Source organism: Crocuta crocuta, unplaced genomic scaffold (assembly GCF_008692635.1).
Source record: "Crocuta crocuta isolate KB4526 unplaced genomic scaffold, BGI_CrCroc_1.0 scaffold32, whole genome shotgun sequence".
NCBI classification, from domain to species: domain Eukaryota; kingdom Metazoa; phylum Chordata; class Mammalia; order Carnivora; family Hyaenidae; genus Crocuta; species Crocuta crocuta.
In genome coordinates, this window is record NW_027529424.1 from 5,943,032 (window position 1) to 5,961,923 (window position 18,892).

The following is an 18,892-nucleotide window of genomic DNA, read 5'->3' on the forward strand; positions in this document are numbered from 1 at the left end:
TATAGGACTTCACTGATGGATCAGAGCATTTCCCTCATAAGAGATGAGTTTGTAATGGAAGTGCTGGTACATGATCAGTCATTAAAGCAAGAAGATCCTGACTTAATAGCCTGTCTATTACTCCAAGACCTTAGAATATTATACACTGAGGGCTTGTGGTCTTAAAACATTCTAGACAAGAATGTTGTCCTCTCCCCTCTTCTTACTCGAAAAACAATATACTGAGTTGGAGGTATGTCATTCCCATCAATTGGTTCTTTCCTCCTTTTCCTCTAAAACTTCTTTCCAAATTGGAGTGTAAATATTAAATTATTTTAATCACATTTAGCCAGTGATAAGATTAGAGCATCCATCTGTATCCTTCTAATTATATTTTAATTCTCTGCTACTCTTTACCTAAATCCATACCTTCCCTTCAATCAAGAGGCCTTTGGTAACATCAAGAGCACCCTTCCTGATTGGTCTCACTGATTTTTCTAAAATTGTTGGAGAATTTATTCTGATATAAAGGCAACTCTACTTCTATACTCTGGCAACTAAGTATTAAATATGAGAAAAGTAGATTCAAAACAAAATATGGTAGTCACCAATTATGATGTGTGAAATTCTAAAAGATTGAACATTAGCAAACTAAAAGAATGATCTACCTAACTGACTCATTATTCTCAAAAGATTTATTTTGTACATTACTGATGTTTCTCCAGTCAGTTGTTGTGAGATACACAATGATGTCTTCCCCTTTTAAGACCTAGTAATTAATGAATTTATTGTTTAAAAATCAGTTAGGCATCTAATTGCACGGACTCAAAGAAAAGACTTGGAAACCTAACATAATATTTCATAATATTTTAAGAGATATTTTTAAGTATAAAATTTTAGGAACACAACTTCCAAGTGTCTTTAAGTACCTAAAAGCATACCTTTAAGCTCTATTAATGAAAAATTGACAGAACTAAAGGAAAGCAAAATAACCAAATGCATAGTCATAATGGAAATCTTCATCTCATCCCTCAGATCAATAACACAGAAGTAGATCCTGTGAAAATAATGAGTCAACTTGATTATTAACATGCATAGACTGATGTACACATTCTTTCAGGTGCATATAAAACATTTGGCAAAATTATATCATACAGCAATACAGAACCTTAACAAAGTTGATGTAAAAAGCAAAGTATGTGGTTTAAATTCTAGCTTTCCCACCCAGTAAGTATAGAATCGCACTCACCTGGCCTCTCTAAACCATGAAAATTGGCTTAATAGTAATAGTGCCAGCCATTGGTTGTTGTGGGTTAAGAAACACAAAGCACACCCACATGGCATGTGTTGAGAAAATAAATATTTTATATTTAAGGACTTTAGTATTTCCTGAAAGGGTTGAGAAGAAAAACCTTACTAATAGAGTTTTAGTGGGAAGTTCGAATGACCATCAGTAGCACTGGAGGCACAAGTGAAGGGGGCATCTTTTGATGCAGGGAAACCACAGAAGGTCTTAGGGTTGCTCCAGTCAGAGTGGGTGTGGCCCCAGTAAGAGGTGAGTTTCCTGCCCCTGCCAGCGGTGAACGGAACTGCATGGCACCACTCCTGGATGTCAGAGAACAGTGGCATTCCTTTTGTGCTCTGCAGAAGCTGGGAGTCTGCACCTTGTCAGAGGAGGTTTTGGAAAAGACGAATGGTCTTCTTACTTCCTGCTCCCGGCCAGAGTAACACGACTCTTTTCTATTTAGCATACTGAGTTTCTAAGTATAATTCTTTTTGAAGGAAATGTTATGCCATTAAAATAAACATTTAAGCCTTTCTGCTGCAGATGATATAACTGCACTCAAAAGGAAGGTGAAACTAAATAACCTGTGGGTTACCTCCTGATTTAAGATGGTGCATAAGTTGCCTTCATTTATCCCATAGGAAGAATGCAACATGGTCGCTATTGAGTAAAAATACAGAAGTGAGAGAACTCATAGATTATGCAATATTCCTAAATGTGTCTGTGCTCAAAGTCATCTGCCGCTTGTCAAGAAGAGGCAGTTTCTACCTTTTGTAACTGAATTTCACCTTTGCAGTGGATCCATAGTGCTACACTTAGTCTTCCATTTTAGCTCTTGGAGACTTTATTCAGTCATTCACCATCTTATTGATGCACAGTCCTGTCATCTAAAAGCAAGAGCGAAGAACTCCAGGCTATTTTCCCAAGTGCTTCTCCATGTTAATGGAAGGATTTTGAAATGCCCCAAGGGAAATTATTAGAAAGAAAAAGAAGGCACCAGATTAAACCACTCTGGACATTTTTTTTTTAAAAAAAGAATAATTTTAAAGTCTTTCCAAATTCTTAGAAAAAAAGCAAAATGACTTAGCAGTTCACTATGCTTAGCACATTACTTTTTTCATAGCTATTGTATGATATGACTACAGCTTTAGACACACAAAATTTTATAGCTTTGGGATATAGTATGGCCATCGTGAATGTTATGAAATTTAGTGTCACATTTTTGTTTTGGTTTGGTTTTTTTCCTTGATGACTCACTACTTTATAAATCTGGGTCCTTGGTAGAGAAAACACTATCTCTTCAACCCATGGTAAGTGTTCCTATGAGGAAATATTACCTGTTTTGCATTGATTCATGTTAAGGCATTGTTTCTGGGACTAACTAGTGGTAACACAAGCTGAAAGTTCTTACTCTGAACTATCTGTCAATATGACATTATATTTATTCTCAGATTTAAGGATTACATGCCTGAAGATTACATACATATTCAAACTTAGAGTATTTCAGTGTCTTTAAAATCATTTTTCTAGCAGGTTAACATTTTAAAACTCTGAATTCAGATTAAAATGATTTGTTTGACAGTTTCACTATATTAGGTGACAATTTTCCAGATATGTCAGAAGTAAGAACCTATCAAACACACACTTTGGCATTTTAAGTCTTACTTTGCCTTAACTTTTGCAAGATTTTATGGCAATCTGGTCCCAGGATATGTATGTCCAGTAATCACTAATGAAGGTGACTATCATGTAACTCAGCAAAACATTTCTCAGGATTCTTGAAGACTTTTTTCTTTACTTCCTAGTCAAGTTCATTTATTAGGCCAAAAACTTTGGGTTAAACTTTCTAATTAATATCATCAATTTAAAAAAAAAGAAAAAACAAGGGGCCTCTGAGTGGCTCAGTTGGTTAAGTGTCCGACTTTGGCTCAGGTCATAATCTCACGGCTTGTGGGTTTCAGCCCCGCGTCAGGCTCTGTGCTGACAGCTAGCTCAGAACCTGGAGCCTGCTTTAGATTCTGTGTCTCCCTCTCTCTCTGACCCTCCCCTGCTCACGCTGTCTCTCTCTCTGTCTCTCAGAAATAAATAAAAAACATTAAAAAATAAAGAAAAGGCAAGTATATAGCCAACACCATACCCTTGGCAAAAAGATCCCTCTCTCTGCCATTTGGTGATTTGATAAGATGACAAACTATATGACAAAGCACTAATACTCCTTGACCTTTGGCATTCTAAGAGTAAAAGTATTAAAACTATATTATAAACCTTTTCTATGGATCATGCATAAGCATATTCTGAATAGAGGATGATATAAGCTAATATCTCTAGTTACTGAATCTCTGGGTTTATTGATTCAGTAGAATGCAACTGTACTGTGTTTTGAATACCAATATATATCTTACACTTAGGCACGTCATTTGCCCCACTTTGGTGTGAACTCTTTTGGAATATCACATAATGAACTGGAAACCAGTATGGCTGGCTTATTATTCATTGGAAGAAAGCAAATGAAACCTACAGTTACTTTGCATGTTGGCACTAGAGAATGTATTCTTGGATTTACAGAATAAATATACAATTAAGGAGATGAACAAAGTGAGAGAAGGAGACATAGGCTTGAATCAACATTGGTCTTTCAGTTCATTTTATTGCATGTCCATCTTTTATAGATAACTGATACATTGATTGAAAGTCATCTCAGAGTTTACAGGGTCTTAATCTCTGTGTTAGATCCTGGTGATGTGTCAGACAGACACACCAGTAAGTTATATCTTTGCTTTGAAGGATTCTATAGTCTTGTGAGGAAGAAAAAGCACATTAAGAGTACTGTTTTTGATTCCTTGCATATAGACTAATGACTTAACACTTCAATTTCTTTGTTTTCTGCTCTACATGTTCCTTTGACATGAAGGAATTTTAAGTCTGGGAAATGCATTTACATATAAGTCCACTCCTCTGCATACCCTATATGTCCCAAGGTCCTTCTTAAAGCAACCAAGATTTACCAGTCACTGATCAAGAGAGAAGGCTTTATAAATTACCCAGTGAAGGAATTAGCCAGGAACCTAATTTCTTCTAGTTTTCTCTCATAAATCATTTCATGGTTCGTTAGTACCTCCACCAGAGGGTGAATTGGAAGGGAAGTAAAAAACAAAAATGCAAAACAAAACCACTGTTATTTCACAGCAACATTAGCAATAATATAAATTAGGTTGACTAAAGTAGTTGAAACTAAAAGCTAAAGTAAATGTTGAGATGCCAGTTCTCTGGCTATTTCCAGGTCTTGACTATGCTGCTTTACAAATAAGACCATTTTATCACTTTATAAACACAGCTGATTTTCTTATTCCGCCCCTGTACTAGTTCCTGTGAATTTCAAACTTAAGAAATACCAAATGTCTAGAAAATGGTATTTTTGTGCTAGCGTGTGCCTGTGCTACCAGTTATCTGACCAGATTGGTAAAAGGGTCTCTGAAAACTGAAATATGACCTGGGCATTAGAAAAATAATTACTATGGAAGAAATGAATTGATCACCTAAGGTTCTTTCCAGATCAAGCTCTAGTGAACCATTGGCCCACCTAAATCTCCGTCTTACTTAACATTCACATCTTGGAAGATATTAGGAAGGTTTCTCTCCCTATTGCAGCAAAAGCCCCACTATTTTATTGACTGAAAGCAAAGAAAAGCAGCTACCTTATACTTAGTATAGATGCCATTAGCCTTATGGGAAACTGGGTAGTTATAATAATTTTCACCAGAGCTCATTTCTTTCTTTTCCCATCAAATATGACTTTATTAATCCCAATATGGTATGGTTTATAGGAAATACAAACCATTAGTACCTTGTGCAGTCTTTTTTGTAGGTTGTTTTAAAAATGTACCGGATTATATGAAATGACTCACCCAGTGTCAAACAAAGAACAAAAATAATTTTTAAAATCTACCAAATGGTCTTATATCATTGATTTGTAAAAACAACAACAAACAAAACAAAACCGATAAATGTAATATTATTTCTTCCTTTGAATGCTAACTGGCTGATGAAACTCCTTGTTGAAGATAGATATGACACCTAGTGCAAATAGCTTTTAGATAAGACACTAGTTGCAGTGGGAAAGTGGGAGCAGTTCAGAAAAAAAAGGCAACTTGATGCATTATTCTTACAAATACAATAGCTGACCTGTTACATCTTAATTTATGTGTCATGACCTGAGTAATAACTTTCACCTGCATTGTCCGGTGCTTCAACAACCAAAACAATAAGGCACCATTTTGGAAATATGATTTTTGTTTTCTAGGGAGCAAAGCTTAAAAAGAAGTTTCATTAGTTTCTTTTTTGTTGTTGTTTTTATTCCTTTTTCTGAAAGAGCTCAGTACAAAGATATTTTCGTGTGAACCAGTCTAATCTTTATTGACTGTGACTGTTGTTGGTACTAACAGACATGCATTTGTTCACAAAAAGGCCGCTCTCCACCAGCATAACTAGGAGTTAGATAGTGTGGATTAGACCTATGAATTACCTTCCTAATTAGCTGTAGATTTTCCTTATATATAGTGGTGCATCCTTTAATTGCTATGTTTGTATAAAATAGCATTTTGGAGCTCTATGATTTCCATGTATTTCTATATTTAATATACTGTTTCTAAGTAGTTTTTAAAAATTTGTTAATGTTTATTTTTGAGAGAAAGACAGACAGAGTATAAGTGGGGGAGGTGCAGAGAAAGAGAGGGAGACACAGAATTTGAAGCAGGCTCCAGGCTCTGAGCTGTCAGCACAGAGCCCCACATGGTGCTCGAACTCACAAGCCATGAGATCATGACCTGATCTGAAGTTGGGCACTTAACCAACTGAACCACTCTAGCACCCCTCTTTCTAAATGTTTTTAACTTATATAATAGTAAGATTAAAGTGACCATTGGTTTACCTACTTTCCTTAGAGTACAATGTGCAATTATGAGCTGCTGTCCTATAATGTCATGGTTTTCAAAATGAGAACAATTGATTTTGATGAATGTCTACTGTATGCAGGATACATCTCTTTAATCTACAAAGAATCTCATCCACCACTTAAACAAATCTTTCTTTTTAAAAAGAATCAACTGGAAATGTTTGTTCTATAAGATTTGCTAAAATTCATCCTGAGGAAATGGTCTGCTATTTCCAAATTCCTACTGATGAATTTAAAGGTAATAAGGAAGGGAAGAAGGAAACTCACTTATAATGAGTCCATGCCCTGATGACCATGCTAACACGATGGTGTTTTCCTTCAGGCACAGTGCAAGCTGTGTGCAAATGTCCACATCAAACATAGACTTTGAGATGCAATATGAAATGACTTATCCAAAGTCACTGGAGTAAAGACCCAAATCCACTCCTTTTCACAGTGTTGCATTACCATAACAATTATTGTAGACACAGGTTATACTCATTATCGGAACCTTGTTAGGCTAAACATTTTTAATTGGAAACTGTGCAATTGGTTTAAAAAAATGCACATAGTATAAGAATGAATGGGTTTGAATACAGTCCGTATCACTTAGTAGGCCTATGACATTTGACAATTGATGTAATATTTATGATTCTTAATTTGAACTATTTATAAAAGAAGTTAATGATACTGTCTGTCTCAGAGTATTATTGTGAGAATAAAATAAGTTATATTAGGCACTCCAATTAATAATTCAGTGAATGCATGGTACTGTTTTTATCTTCCTATTGAAATATAAATATATTAATGGCAGGAATATGACAAGTAATTTCCCCAGCAAAGATTTATCCAATCAGCAAACTGTATTCACACACACAAATGTATGTGTTAATTATATGTTATATATAGTATATCTTACATATTAATTATTAATTAGCATATTAGGTATAATATATATTTTGTATATGTCTTTAATATATATATCTAATATATTTTCTGAGTTTCAAAGTAAAATATTTGCACATAGAAAAAGTCACTTCTTGCCAACTCAACTTCGATATCCATGTATTTCTCTATAGAGAATCAAAGCAAATATCTCAAGCAGGTTATAAGGTTGGCTTTTGCAGGATAACACTTGAGTTTTACCTACTGCAGTGTTTCTATACATACAGGTCAGAGGGATCAACCATAAATCATAAAAAAACAAAAATTCCTTTCTAGATGATATAACTAAATCTGGTTTTTGCTTGAACATCTTGTCTTCACTGACTACTCAGACAAATAATGCATTTAGTCTCTCAATCATAAGAAGCTCAGTGTCTCCTAACTTTCCACTTGACAGTTCTGAGGACAAACTTTCTGTCTATGGCAAAATAACATGATGTTGGAGGATAAAAAAATATATGTATCAAATTAGGTATATTTCCCCTCAACATTTATAGACAGTAACGTTGTTTATTGCCATAGTTTGTCTTTAAATCTGGGCTTATTTCCTCATAAACTGGTGCTTGCTTAGTTTTATCCTGCTATGAATCATAATGCTATATCTGCGAACTTACAGGGCTATTATGAGCTAACTTCAGAGTCATAACTTAGAGTATGATAGATAAGAGGGAAAGATCCTTAACTGAGGCAGTCCATCTCTTCAGTAAATCACCCAAGGCCCAATTTTGTCCTCTGTAATTTTCCATAGAAGCTTGATATAATTTCTCAAGTCTACACTTGATCTAATTAGTGCCATTTTAGAAGGATATACTTGTGAGAGATGAGCAGATTTTCATAGGTTACTTATTAGTTCAGTTAACTTTTCCATAAATTGGGCTTGTTCATCTGTTAGGAGTGCTCAAATAAAGTAGCACAGATTGGGAAGCTTCAAGAATGCAAACTTATTGTCTCTTAGTTCTGGAGGCCAGAAGTCCAAGACGAAGTTATGGGCAGAGTCGTTTTTTCCTCCACCTTCTCATTTTGACCTTGAGATGGCCATTTCACCTGTGTCTTCACGTGATCTTCCCTTCATGTGTTTGTGCCCAGGTTCACTCTGGTTATAAGGGTACCAATCATATTGGATTAGAACGTGCCCTAACATTTTTAACTTAATTAATTTTGTGAAGATTCTGTCTTCAAATATACTCACATCTGAGGCATTAGGAACTTCAGCATATAAATTTTGCAAAGGCAGAAACCAGCCCATCCGCACCCATGCCTCTTATTCTTATGTCTATTAGATGGTACAGTGGTTAAATGAAATGGTATTTACTAAAGAGTTTGCTATAAAACCAGCAAATGAATACCAAAAGTTTTCTACTTCTGAAATTTTCACTTTAGAATTTAATTTTTCTTGATATTTTATAATAATTGTATTGAGGTATAATTTTATTCCCAGAAAATTCATGCTTATAAACTGTACAACTCATTTTTTTGCATATTCAAAATTAATGAAATCCTCAGCATCCAATTTTAATATATTTTTATTAACCCAGACAGAAGCCTTTACACATTAGCAGCCACATTCTAGGCTCCCTTCCCTTAGACTCTAGGAGCCAGTGATCTCTGTCTCTGTGACTCTGCCTATTCTGGACATTTCCTCTAAATAGAATCTTCCATATGTGGTATTTGGTGATTAACTTCTTTCACTTAGCACAATGTTCTCAAGGCCAATCTGTGTTGAAGTATGTATCAAAATGTCATTGATTTGTATTACCAAATGGTATGTCATTGTATATTTTGGAGTTTCTTATCATTCATAAATTCATAGACACAAGGGTTGTTTCTACTTTTTGGTTATTACAAATAATGTTACTATGAATATTCCTTTGCAACTTGTTAGGTGGCCATGTTTTTATTTATTTTTCTTGGGCATATACCTCGGAATGAAATTTCTGGTTTATAAAAGTAACTACATGCTTGGGAATTTGAGAAACTATCATACCTATACTCTAAAGTGGCTGCACTGTTTGAGTCTTACCAGTAATGCATCAGGGTTTCAGTCCCTCTACAGTTTTGTGAATGTTTCTTATTATATGTCTTCTTTCTCTTTAACTTTAGCCATCTTAGTGTATATGAAATAGTATATTATCACGTTGGGTTTTAAAAAACTATTTATTTATTTTGAGAGGTCTGGGGCAGAGAGATAGGAGAATCCCATGCAGGTTCCATACTGTCAGCACAGAGCCCATCACAGGGCTTGATCTCATGAACTGTAAGATCATGACCTGAGTTGAAATCAACAGTTGGATGTTTAACTGACGAGCCACACAGGTACTCCAATTAGTGTGGTTTTAATTCACATTTCCCTGATGACTAGTGATGTTAAATATATTTTCTTGTGCTTATTGAAAATCTGTATTATCTGCTTAGGATGAAAGTCTATTCAAATCCATTGCCCAATTTATAGTGACTTTTCTTTTGATTATTGCATTTTAAGACATCTTTATATAACTTGTATATGAGTCCCTTATTAGATATATGATTTGAAAATTATCTTCTATTCAGTGGATTATCATTTCACTTTCTTTTTTTTTTTTTAAATGTTTTATTTATTTCTAGGAGAGAGAGAGAGAGACAGCGTGAGCAGGGGAGGGTCAGAGAGAGAGAGGGAGTCACAGACTCTGAAACAGGCTCCAGGCTCTGAGCTGGCAGTCAGCACAGAGCCTGACGCGGGGCTCGAACCCACGAACCGCGAGATCATGACCTAAGCGAAAGTCGGACGCTTAACCGACTAAGCCACCCAGGCGCCCCTATCATTTCACTTTCTTAATGGTGTCCTTTGAAAGTATAAAGTTTTTGGGGCGCCTGGGTGACTCAGTCGGTTAATCTCCCAACTTCAGCTCAGGTCATGATCTCACAGTTTGTGGGTTGGAGCCCCACGTTGGGCTGTGTGCTGACAGCTCAGGGCCTGGAGCCTGTTTTGGATTCTGTGTCTCCCTCTCTCTCTGACCCTCCCTTGCTCATGCTGTCTCCCTCTCTCTCAGAAATAAATAAAAAACATTAAAAAAATTAAAAAAATAAAAAAGAGAGTATAAAGTTTTCGAATTTTGGAGGAGCCCAATGTAACCATAGTTTTCTTTTGCTGCTTATGTTTTTGGTGTCATATCTATGAAAATATGATTTGTCCCAAAGACAAAAGGCACTCTCGTATTTTCTTCTAAGAGTTTTAGAGTTTTAACTCTTACACTTATATCTATGCTCAGTTTTTAGTTAATCATAATATCTGGTGTATCCATATATCCAGTTTTATTCTTTAGTATATGATATCCGGTTGTTACAACACCATTTGTTTAAAAGACTATTCTTTTCTTGTTGTATTTTCTTGGCACCTTTGTCAAAAGTCAATTGTGACCAATTGTGACCATAAATTTGAAGTTGATTTCTGGAATCTGGTTTCTGTTCTACTCATCTATGTCTATCATTATGTCAGTTTCAGATCATCTTGATTACTGTTAATGTGCATTAAATTTTGAAATTGGGAAGCGTGGGTCAGTCAGCTTAGCTATTTTTCAAGTTTTTTTTTGGCTATTCTGAATCTCTTGCATTTTCATATAAATTTTAGAATTTTCTTGTTAAATTATATTTAAAAAGGCAGCTGGGTAGTATTCCAGTGTGTGTGTGTGTGTGTGTGTGTGTGTGTGTGTGTGTGTGTATGTGTGTGTACATACCACGTCTTCTTTATCCATTTATCAGTCAATGGACATTTGTTCTCTTTCCGCACTTCGGTTATTGTTGATGGTGCTGCTGTAAACATTGAGGTGCATGTGATGGGTGACAGACATCATGAAGGGCACATGATCAGCATTGGATGTTATATGTTAGTGATGAATCACTAAATTCTACTCCTGAAACAAATACTACACTACATGCTAACTAACTTGAATTTAAATAAAAACCTGGAAGAGAAAAAAAAAACTTTTTTCCAGAAGCCTAAGTAGGAATAAATGCATAACTAACAATATCTGGCAAAAAAAATAGGGAAAGTATGAATTATGCTAGCATTGGTCCAACAAATGCAGTGAACTACTGTGTTATTGTTTGTTTGCTCATGTTTAACTTCTCTTCACAAAAGTATAAGTTCTGTTTTACAGATATAGATAAGTAAATAAACAAAAAAGGCGGCTGAGACTTTGAAAGTGACTGTGTTGGATATGTACATAAATCAGAATGTTGGTGTGGAATATCGTCTTAACAATATTAAGTCTTCTAGACCAAAACATGAGATGCCTGTCCATTTATTTAACTCTTCAATTTCTTTGTACTAGGTTTTGTGATAGATATTTCCATACCTATTTTGATAGATAAGTCTTGTACCAATTTTATTAAATGTATTTATTTGTTATTCTAAATTAAATTGTTTTCTTAAGTCCTCTTTTGGGTTATCCATTGCTAGTGTATAGAAATTAAAAAAAATTATGTTGAGGTTTACTTAGAAGAAGCCTTGATTAACCCATTTGATAGTCTGATAGTGCATTCCTTAGGATTTTCTACATATGAGATCATGTCATCTGCAAGTAAAGATAATTTTCCTTATTTCTTTTCAACCTGGATGCTTTCACATTATATTCTTGTCTAAGTGCCCTGGGTAAAACTCCAGTTGAATGTTGAATAGAAGTGGAGAGAACAGACATCCTTGTTCCTTATCTCAGATGAAAAACGTGCAGCTTCACTTCTGAGTACGATAGCTATGGGTTTTTCTTACATGTCATACATAGGTTGAAGAAATTCCTTTCTATTGCTAGCTTGCTTATCCTTTTATTATGAAAGAGTGTTAGACTTCATCCGGTGATTTTTCTATATATTTTGAGATTATCAACTGGTTTGTGTCCTTTATTGTATTAATATGGTTTATTATAATGATTGATTTTTCAGATGTTAAACTCACCTGACATTCATGGGATAAATCCTTTATGTCATGGTATATAATCATTTTTATATTTTGCCAGGATCATTTTAATGTTCTATTGTTGAGGACCTATGTTCTCTATTCATAAAGGGTATTATTGCTCTGTAGTTTCTCTTGATAATTTAGAGTTCAATTTTATATAGTCTGGTTTCCCTCTGATCACTAATAAGTCAAAAAACATATTTTGAGTATGAAACTTTTAATGTAGCATTAATCTTATGCTTGATTTTTATATGCTGAACTTCTTTATTTTCACATATTCTTTCTAATTACTATGATTTTATTGTAGTCACTCAACACCAAAAACACTTGATATTACTTCCTCTTTTCTCTCATTTCTAATAGCAATAAAGTTTTCCAGGGGCATCTGGCTCAGTTGGGTAAATATCCATCTTTGGTTCAGGCCATGATCTCATGGTTCATGACTTTGAATCCCATTGTTGGGCTCTGCCCTGAGAGCTCAGAGCCTGGAGCCTCCTTTGGATTCTGTGTGAGTGTGTCTCTCTCTGCCCCTACCCTACTTGTGTTCTCTCTCTCTCTCTCTGTGTGTCTTGAAAATAAATATTTTTAAAAATTTAGAAATAAAGTTTGTAGTCCATAGCATATTCTTTTCCATGTATCAAAAACTATTGGCTTTCCCCCCATACCATATTTTGGCAGTACAAATTAAATGATACTGGCCATCCTGTGTGTGTGTGTGTGTGTGTGTGTGTGTGTTTCCTTCATAAAGAATGGCTTTCTCCAAATAGTAGAACAATCAAAATAGTCTCTTCCTCATATACTATCTCTCTTGCTTCTAATAGTAAATTCCTCTCAACTGTCAGTGAATGCTATGCATTATTTTAAGCTAGAGTAGAAGAAAGGTGCTAAAAATCTCTTTTCTTTTGGAGAGCTGGAACACCTTTACTTCTTCAGTCCTCTTTGATTCATTCAGTAGTTTCCACTAGAACCTTACCCATTAAGCATCAACTTTATTGTGATTGAAAAGATCATGATATAAGGGGGACATAATTTAAAGCTCCAGTCTACATGAATTTCTTTTACACCACATGAGAGAATGGATCTCAAAAGCTGGGCCTTTATGAGAAGGATGTCCCAGGAAACTGAGCTGGCTCTCCTGTGCTCAAGTTCTGTCACATATCTCTCTGTAAGTCTTTCATAGGACACTTGTTACCTTGCTCTCAGGAATTCCCTCCATTCCATAAGAAAAACTCTCACTTCCTGCTTTCTGTCTGATTCCCCAATTTCAAACAATGTCAAGCTATTAAACCAGAAGGGAATCGACATTCCAAATCTCTTAGACTATACACACAGTATGGACTCCAATACACATGTCTATTCCAGCTTTCACTTAAAAATGTTATTAATTTCTTACTTGCCATATTAGGTGACTTAGGAAAATAAAACAATCTCTTAAAGAAAAATTTTTTTTTTTCTATTTAGGGACAACATACCATTGATATCTATTAAGTAAGTCTCTCATAAATTTATCCCTTCAGGACTAATGAAACACCATTATTATAGTAAAATACAGTGCCTGGAATGACCAAGAAAGAAGTTTTCTGTTACCCAGGTGCTATGATCACTGAACTAATTTATTTTGATTCATGAATTTGGTTTGGTAGAAACTGTTTCATTTGGAATTTCAACCCCACCAGGGTCTGTTGGTTGGGCTCTATGGTATTCTGATTGCCTTTAGAATTGGTGCTGCCCAGTATGAAGAAGTAAAATCAAAGTAATACCTCTACACTTTCTAGTTTATTTGGTACTTCCCTGAGTCCTTACATTAATCATGTGAGAGCAGTCCAAAGAAAAATTTATTTTCCCATCAATTGACAGAGAATCTGTAATGCTTAGGTGTTCTGGTGAAACCAGAACTTAAATGTAGTCCTCTTGATTCCCAAGCAAGTTAGTTTCTAGTATGCTTCAGATGCTTATCATGACAGTATTGGTTTTTGTGTGGTGTCCATTTTCTAAATATGCACATGTTGAAGAAAAAGTCGGTGGTATGTAAATTTAGGAAAGCTGAGTTACAGATAGCCATTTTTTACACTGAACTTCTTAGAACCCTTAACATAATGATATCCATCATGAAGCTTATGAAAGGAGATATAGTGTGAAGGTTTCTCAAATCTACTTGCACAAGATTTTTTTCCTAACTGATCTCATGAACAAATTTTCAGAGAAAAACCTTTTGTGCAAACACTGTTCTATGATAGTATTTTGAAACAATTAATGGATTCTTCTTGTAGTTTCAGTTCTTTTTCCACTTCAGTATGTTGTCTTATAAAGTTAAGTATGTCTTTGGGCTCATTCCATCCTCCCTCAATCCCCACTCCCTTCTCCTGTGCCTTAACATCCCATTTATTGCTTTATGCTGTAATTGTTATTTCATCGTTTTCATATCTTGCTCTCCATCTCCCAAAATATTTGTTGCTTTTGAGAAATTAACTTGAGGTGTGTAATCTCTTAGCCATGTCTGCATTTTAATAGAGAATTATTTGGAAAATGAAAATATTTCAGCCTGCAAGGAATGAATTCTAATGTGGCATTTTAGGCACACTAAATTGTCAATTGGTGGGGGATCTGCTTTTGAATAGGGACCCCTGTCTATGCCTACAGAACCACACTCCCTTGGGTAATTTTAAGGCTAGATAGTGATAGAGTGTAGTCTGTGATGCACTTTAATGCCTATTGGAGATCAAGGATGTATATGTTCAGTCAAGAAAATTGGATTGGAAGGGCGCCTGGGTGGCTCAGTCAATTAAGCATCCGACTTCAGCTCAGGTCATGATCTCACAGTTCTTGGGTTCAAGCCCCACATCAGGCTCTGTGCTGACAGCTAGCTCAGAGTCTTGATCCTGTTTCAGATTCTGTGTCTCCCTCTCTCTGACCCTCCGCTGCTCATGCTGTCTCTCTCTCTCTCTCTCTCTCTCTCTCTCTCTCTCTCTCAGAAATAAATAAAGCATTAAAAATTTAAAAAAAAAGAAAATTGGATTGGGAATGTAATGAATTATGGATAAAATCTCTGAGGGCATGAACTACAGATGTCTCTATTGGATGATTGAAGTATGTAAAAACTGCAACATCCTATATTCTAGTTCCATATGAAATCATGCCTACCACTCTTCAATTTTATGGTGGAATAAGATGAAGGTAACAGTTGTTATTTTTTGTGTGTTTGCTTATTGGCTTGTTCCCTGGTGATCAGTTCTCTGTCCTTTAAAAAAATGTTTATTCATTTTTGAGAGAGAAAGCATGAATGGGGAGGGGCAGAGAGAGACAGGACAGAAGATCTGAAGCGGTCTCTGCACTGACAACAATGAGAGCCCGATGAAGAGCTTAACTCACGAACCCTGAGATCATGACCTGAGCCGAAATCGGACGCTCAACCACCTGAGCCACTGTAAAAACCTCCACCCACAATCTAAATTCAGTAATTGTGGATCTTTTCTATAGCATAGTTTTCCTCCTGAAGATTTTGTACTGTCAAAATGATTGTAATTTCATTGAACCAAGGCATTTTGCAGAATTCACACTTCGCAAATAAGGAAACCACCTTCATTTTAAAAAGGTGCTAACCAGAGAATTAAGAATACTTTACACATATGTTTAACTCAAGAGTTGTAAGAAAGCTACTGAAACACTCAGAGAAATCAAGATGAACTCCAGATGTATCTGCCAGCATGTATATTGCTATTTATCTTTATAGGAAGGTAAATATGTATCAGAAAGTTTTACTCATTTATTCAGATACAAGAAAAGCTCAGAACTTTCTCTGCTTAGTTGGGAATTTGATTAATGAAAAAGGTGAAGAAAAACCTCAAATATGATCTATTGTTCTCTGTACCTAAGATAAGATCATCTTGACAACTTTAAAAATATAGCATCTGGGGCACCTGGGTGGCTCAGACGGTTAAGCATCCAACTTCAGCTCAGGTATAAATACACGCACACACTTATACACACATACACATCTAATATCTTTATCCATTCATCAATCAGTGGACACTTTCTTTGCTTTCATAATTCAGCTATTATAAATAATGCTGCTCTAAATTAAAGATTGGAGTGCATGTATCCTTTTGTTTGTATGTTTGTTTTTATTTTGGTGGTGATTACCCAGGGGTATGAATACTGGTTCATAGAGTAGTTCTATTTTTATCTTTTTGAGGAACCTCCATACTGTTTTCCACAGGGGCTGCACCAATTTGCATTCCCACCAACACTGCGGGAAGGTTCCTTTTTCTCCACTTTCTCACCAACACATTTTGTTTCTTGTGTTGCTGATTTCAGCCATTCCAACAAGTATCATGAGATATCTCACTGTAGTTTTGATTTGCATTTCCTTGATAATGAGATAGGCCGAGCCACTATTCATGCATCTTTTGGCAATCTGTATTTCTTCTTGGGAGAAATGTCTGTTCATGTCTTCTGCCCAGATTATTTGTTTTTTGGGTGTTGGCATTGTATCAGTTCTTTATTGACCCTTTAGGGGATATGTTATCTGCTGATATCTTCTCCCATTCCAGAGGTTGCCTTTTACTTTTTCAGATTGTTTCCTTTGCTGTGCAGGAACTCTTTATTTGATGTAGTCCCAATAGTTTATTTTTGTTTTTATTTCCCTTGTCTCAGGAGACATGTCTAGAAAAATGTCTCTATGTCCAGTGTCAGAGAAATTGCTTCCTGTGCTCTCATCTAGAATATTTGTGAAATCAGGTCTCACATTTAGGTCTTTAATCCGTTTGGAGTTTGTGTTTGTGAATGGCGTAAGAAAGTGGTCCAGTTTCAGTCTTTTGCATGTATCGCTCCAGTTTTCCCAACACCATTTGCTAAAGACACTTGTCTTTTCCCCATTGCATATTCTTGCCTCCTTTGTTGAGAATTAATTGATCATATAATCTGGCGTTTATTTCCACTACATTGATATGTGTGTCTGTTTTTGTGCCAGTACCATACTTGTTTTAGTTACTGCAGCTTTGTAGTATAACTTGAAGCCTGAAATTGTGGTATCTCCAGTTTTGTTTCTCTTTTTCAACATTGCTTTGTCTATTTGGGGTCTTTTGTGGTGCATTACTAATTTTAGGATTGTTTGTTCTAGTTCTGTGAAAAAATGCTGTTAGTGTTTTGATAGGGACTGCATTATATGTGTATATTGCTTTGGGCACTAAAAACATCTTCACAATATTTGTTCTTCTAATCCATGAACATGGAATGTCTTTCCATTTCTTTTTTTTTTTATTTTTTTATAGTTTTTGTTTTTGCTTTTGTTTTTGTTTTTTTGTTTTTTAAACAGAGAGAGACAGAGCATGAGCAGAGGAGGGGCAGAGAGAGAGGGAGACACAGAATCTGATATAGGCTCCAGGCTCTGAGCTGCCTGCACAGAACCCGATGTGGGCCTCGAACCCACAAATCGCGAGATCATGACCTGAGCTGGAGTCGGACGCTTAACCGACTGGGCCACCCAGGCACCCCTCCATTTCTTTGTTTTATCTTCAGTTTATTTCATGAGTGTTTTATAGTTCTCAGAGAATAGGTCTCTCACCTCTTCAGTTAAGTTTCTTGATGTTTTATTATTTTTAGTTCAATTGTAATTGAGATTGTTTTTCTTAATTTCTCTTCCCGATGCTTCATTATTTTTGTGTAGAAATGCAACAGTTTTCTGTATATTGATTTTTTTTTAATTCTGTGACTTTACTGAATTCATATATTAGTTCTAGTAGTTTTTTGTGGAGTCTTTTGGGTTTTCCATATAGAGTATCATGTCATCTGCAAATAGTGAAAATTTTACTTCTTTCTTACCAGTTTGGATATCTCGTATTTCCTTTTGCTCTTTGATTGTTGTGGATAGAATGTCCAGTACTATGTTAACTAACAGTAGTGGTAGTGAACATCTTTGTCTTGTTCTTGACCTTAGGAGAAAATCTCTTAGTTTTTCTTTTCTTTTTTTTCCCCCATTGAGTATGGTAACTGTGGGTTTTTAATATAAAGGCCTTTATTGTTTTGACATATATTCCCTCTAAACCTACATTGTTGAGGGTTTTTATTAGGAATGGATGTTGTACTTGGGGCACATGGGTGGCTCAGTGGGTTAAGCATCCAACTTTGGCCAGGTCATAATGTCGCGGTTCTTGGCTTCAAGCCCCACATTGGGCTCTGTGCTGACAGCCAGCTCGGAGCCTGGAGCCTATTTCAGATTCTGTGTCTCCCTCTCTCTCTGACCCTTCCCTGCTCAAGCTGTCTCTCTCTCTCTCAGAAATAAATAAAACATTAAAAAAAAGAAAAAAGGAATGGACGTTGTACCTTGCCTGATGCTTTTTTTCATCAGTTGAAATGATCATACGGTCGTTATTCTCTCTCTTATTGATATGATGTATCACATTGATTGATTTCTCAATATTGAACTATCCCCTGCCTCCTAGGAATAAATTCCACTTGTTCTTGGAAAATATTTTTTTAATGTATTTTTGGTTTTGGTTTGCTAGTATTTTGTTGAGATTTTTTCATCTGTGTTCAAAAGTATTAGCCTTTAGTTCTCTTTTTTTGTTGTATTTTTGTCTGGCTTTGTTACCACAGTATGCTCGCCTCAGAAAATGAATTTGGAAGCTTTCTTTTCTCTTCTGTTTTTTTAGAATAGTTTGAGGAAAATTGGTATTAATTCTTCTTTAAATGTTCAATAAAATTCACCTGTGAAGCCGTCTGGTCCTGGACTTTTGTTATTTGGGAGTTTTTTTTATTACAGATTCAACTTCATTGCTGCTTATTGGTGTGTTCAAATTTTCTATTTCTTTCTGCTTTGGTTCTA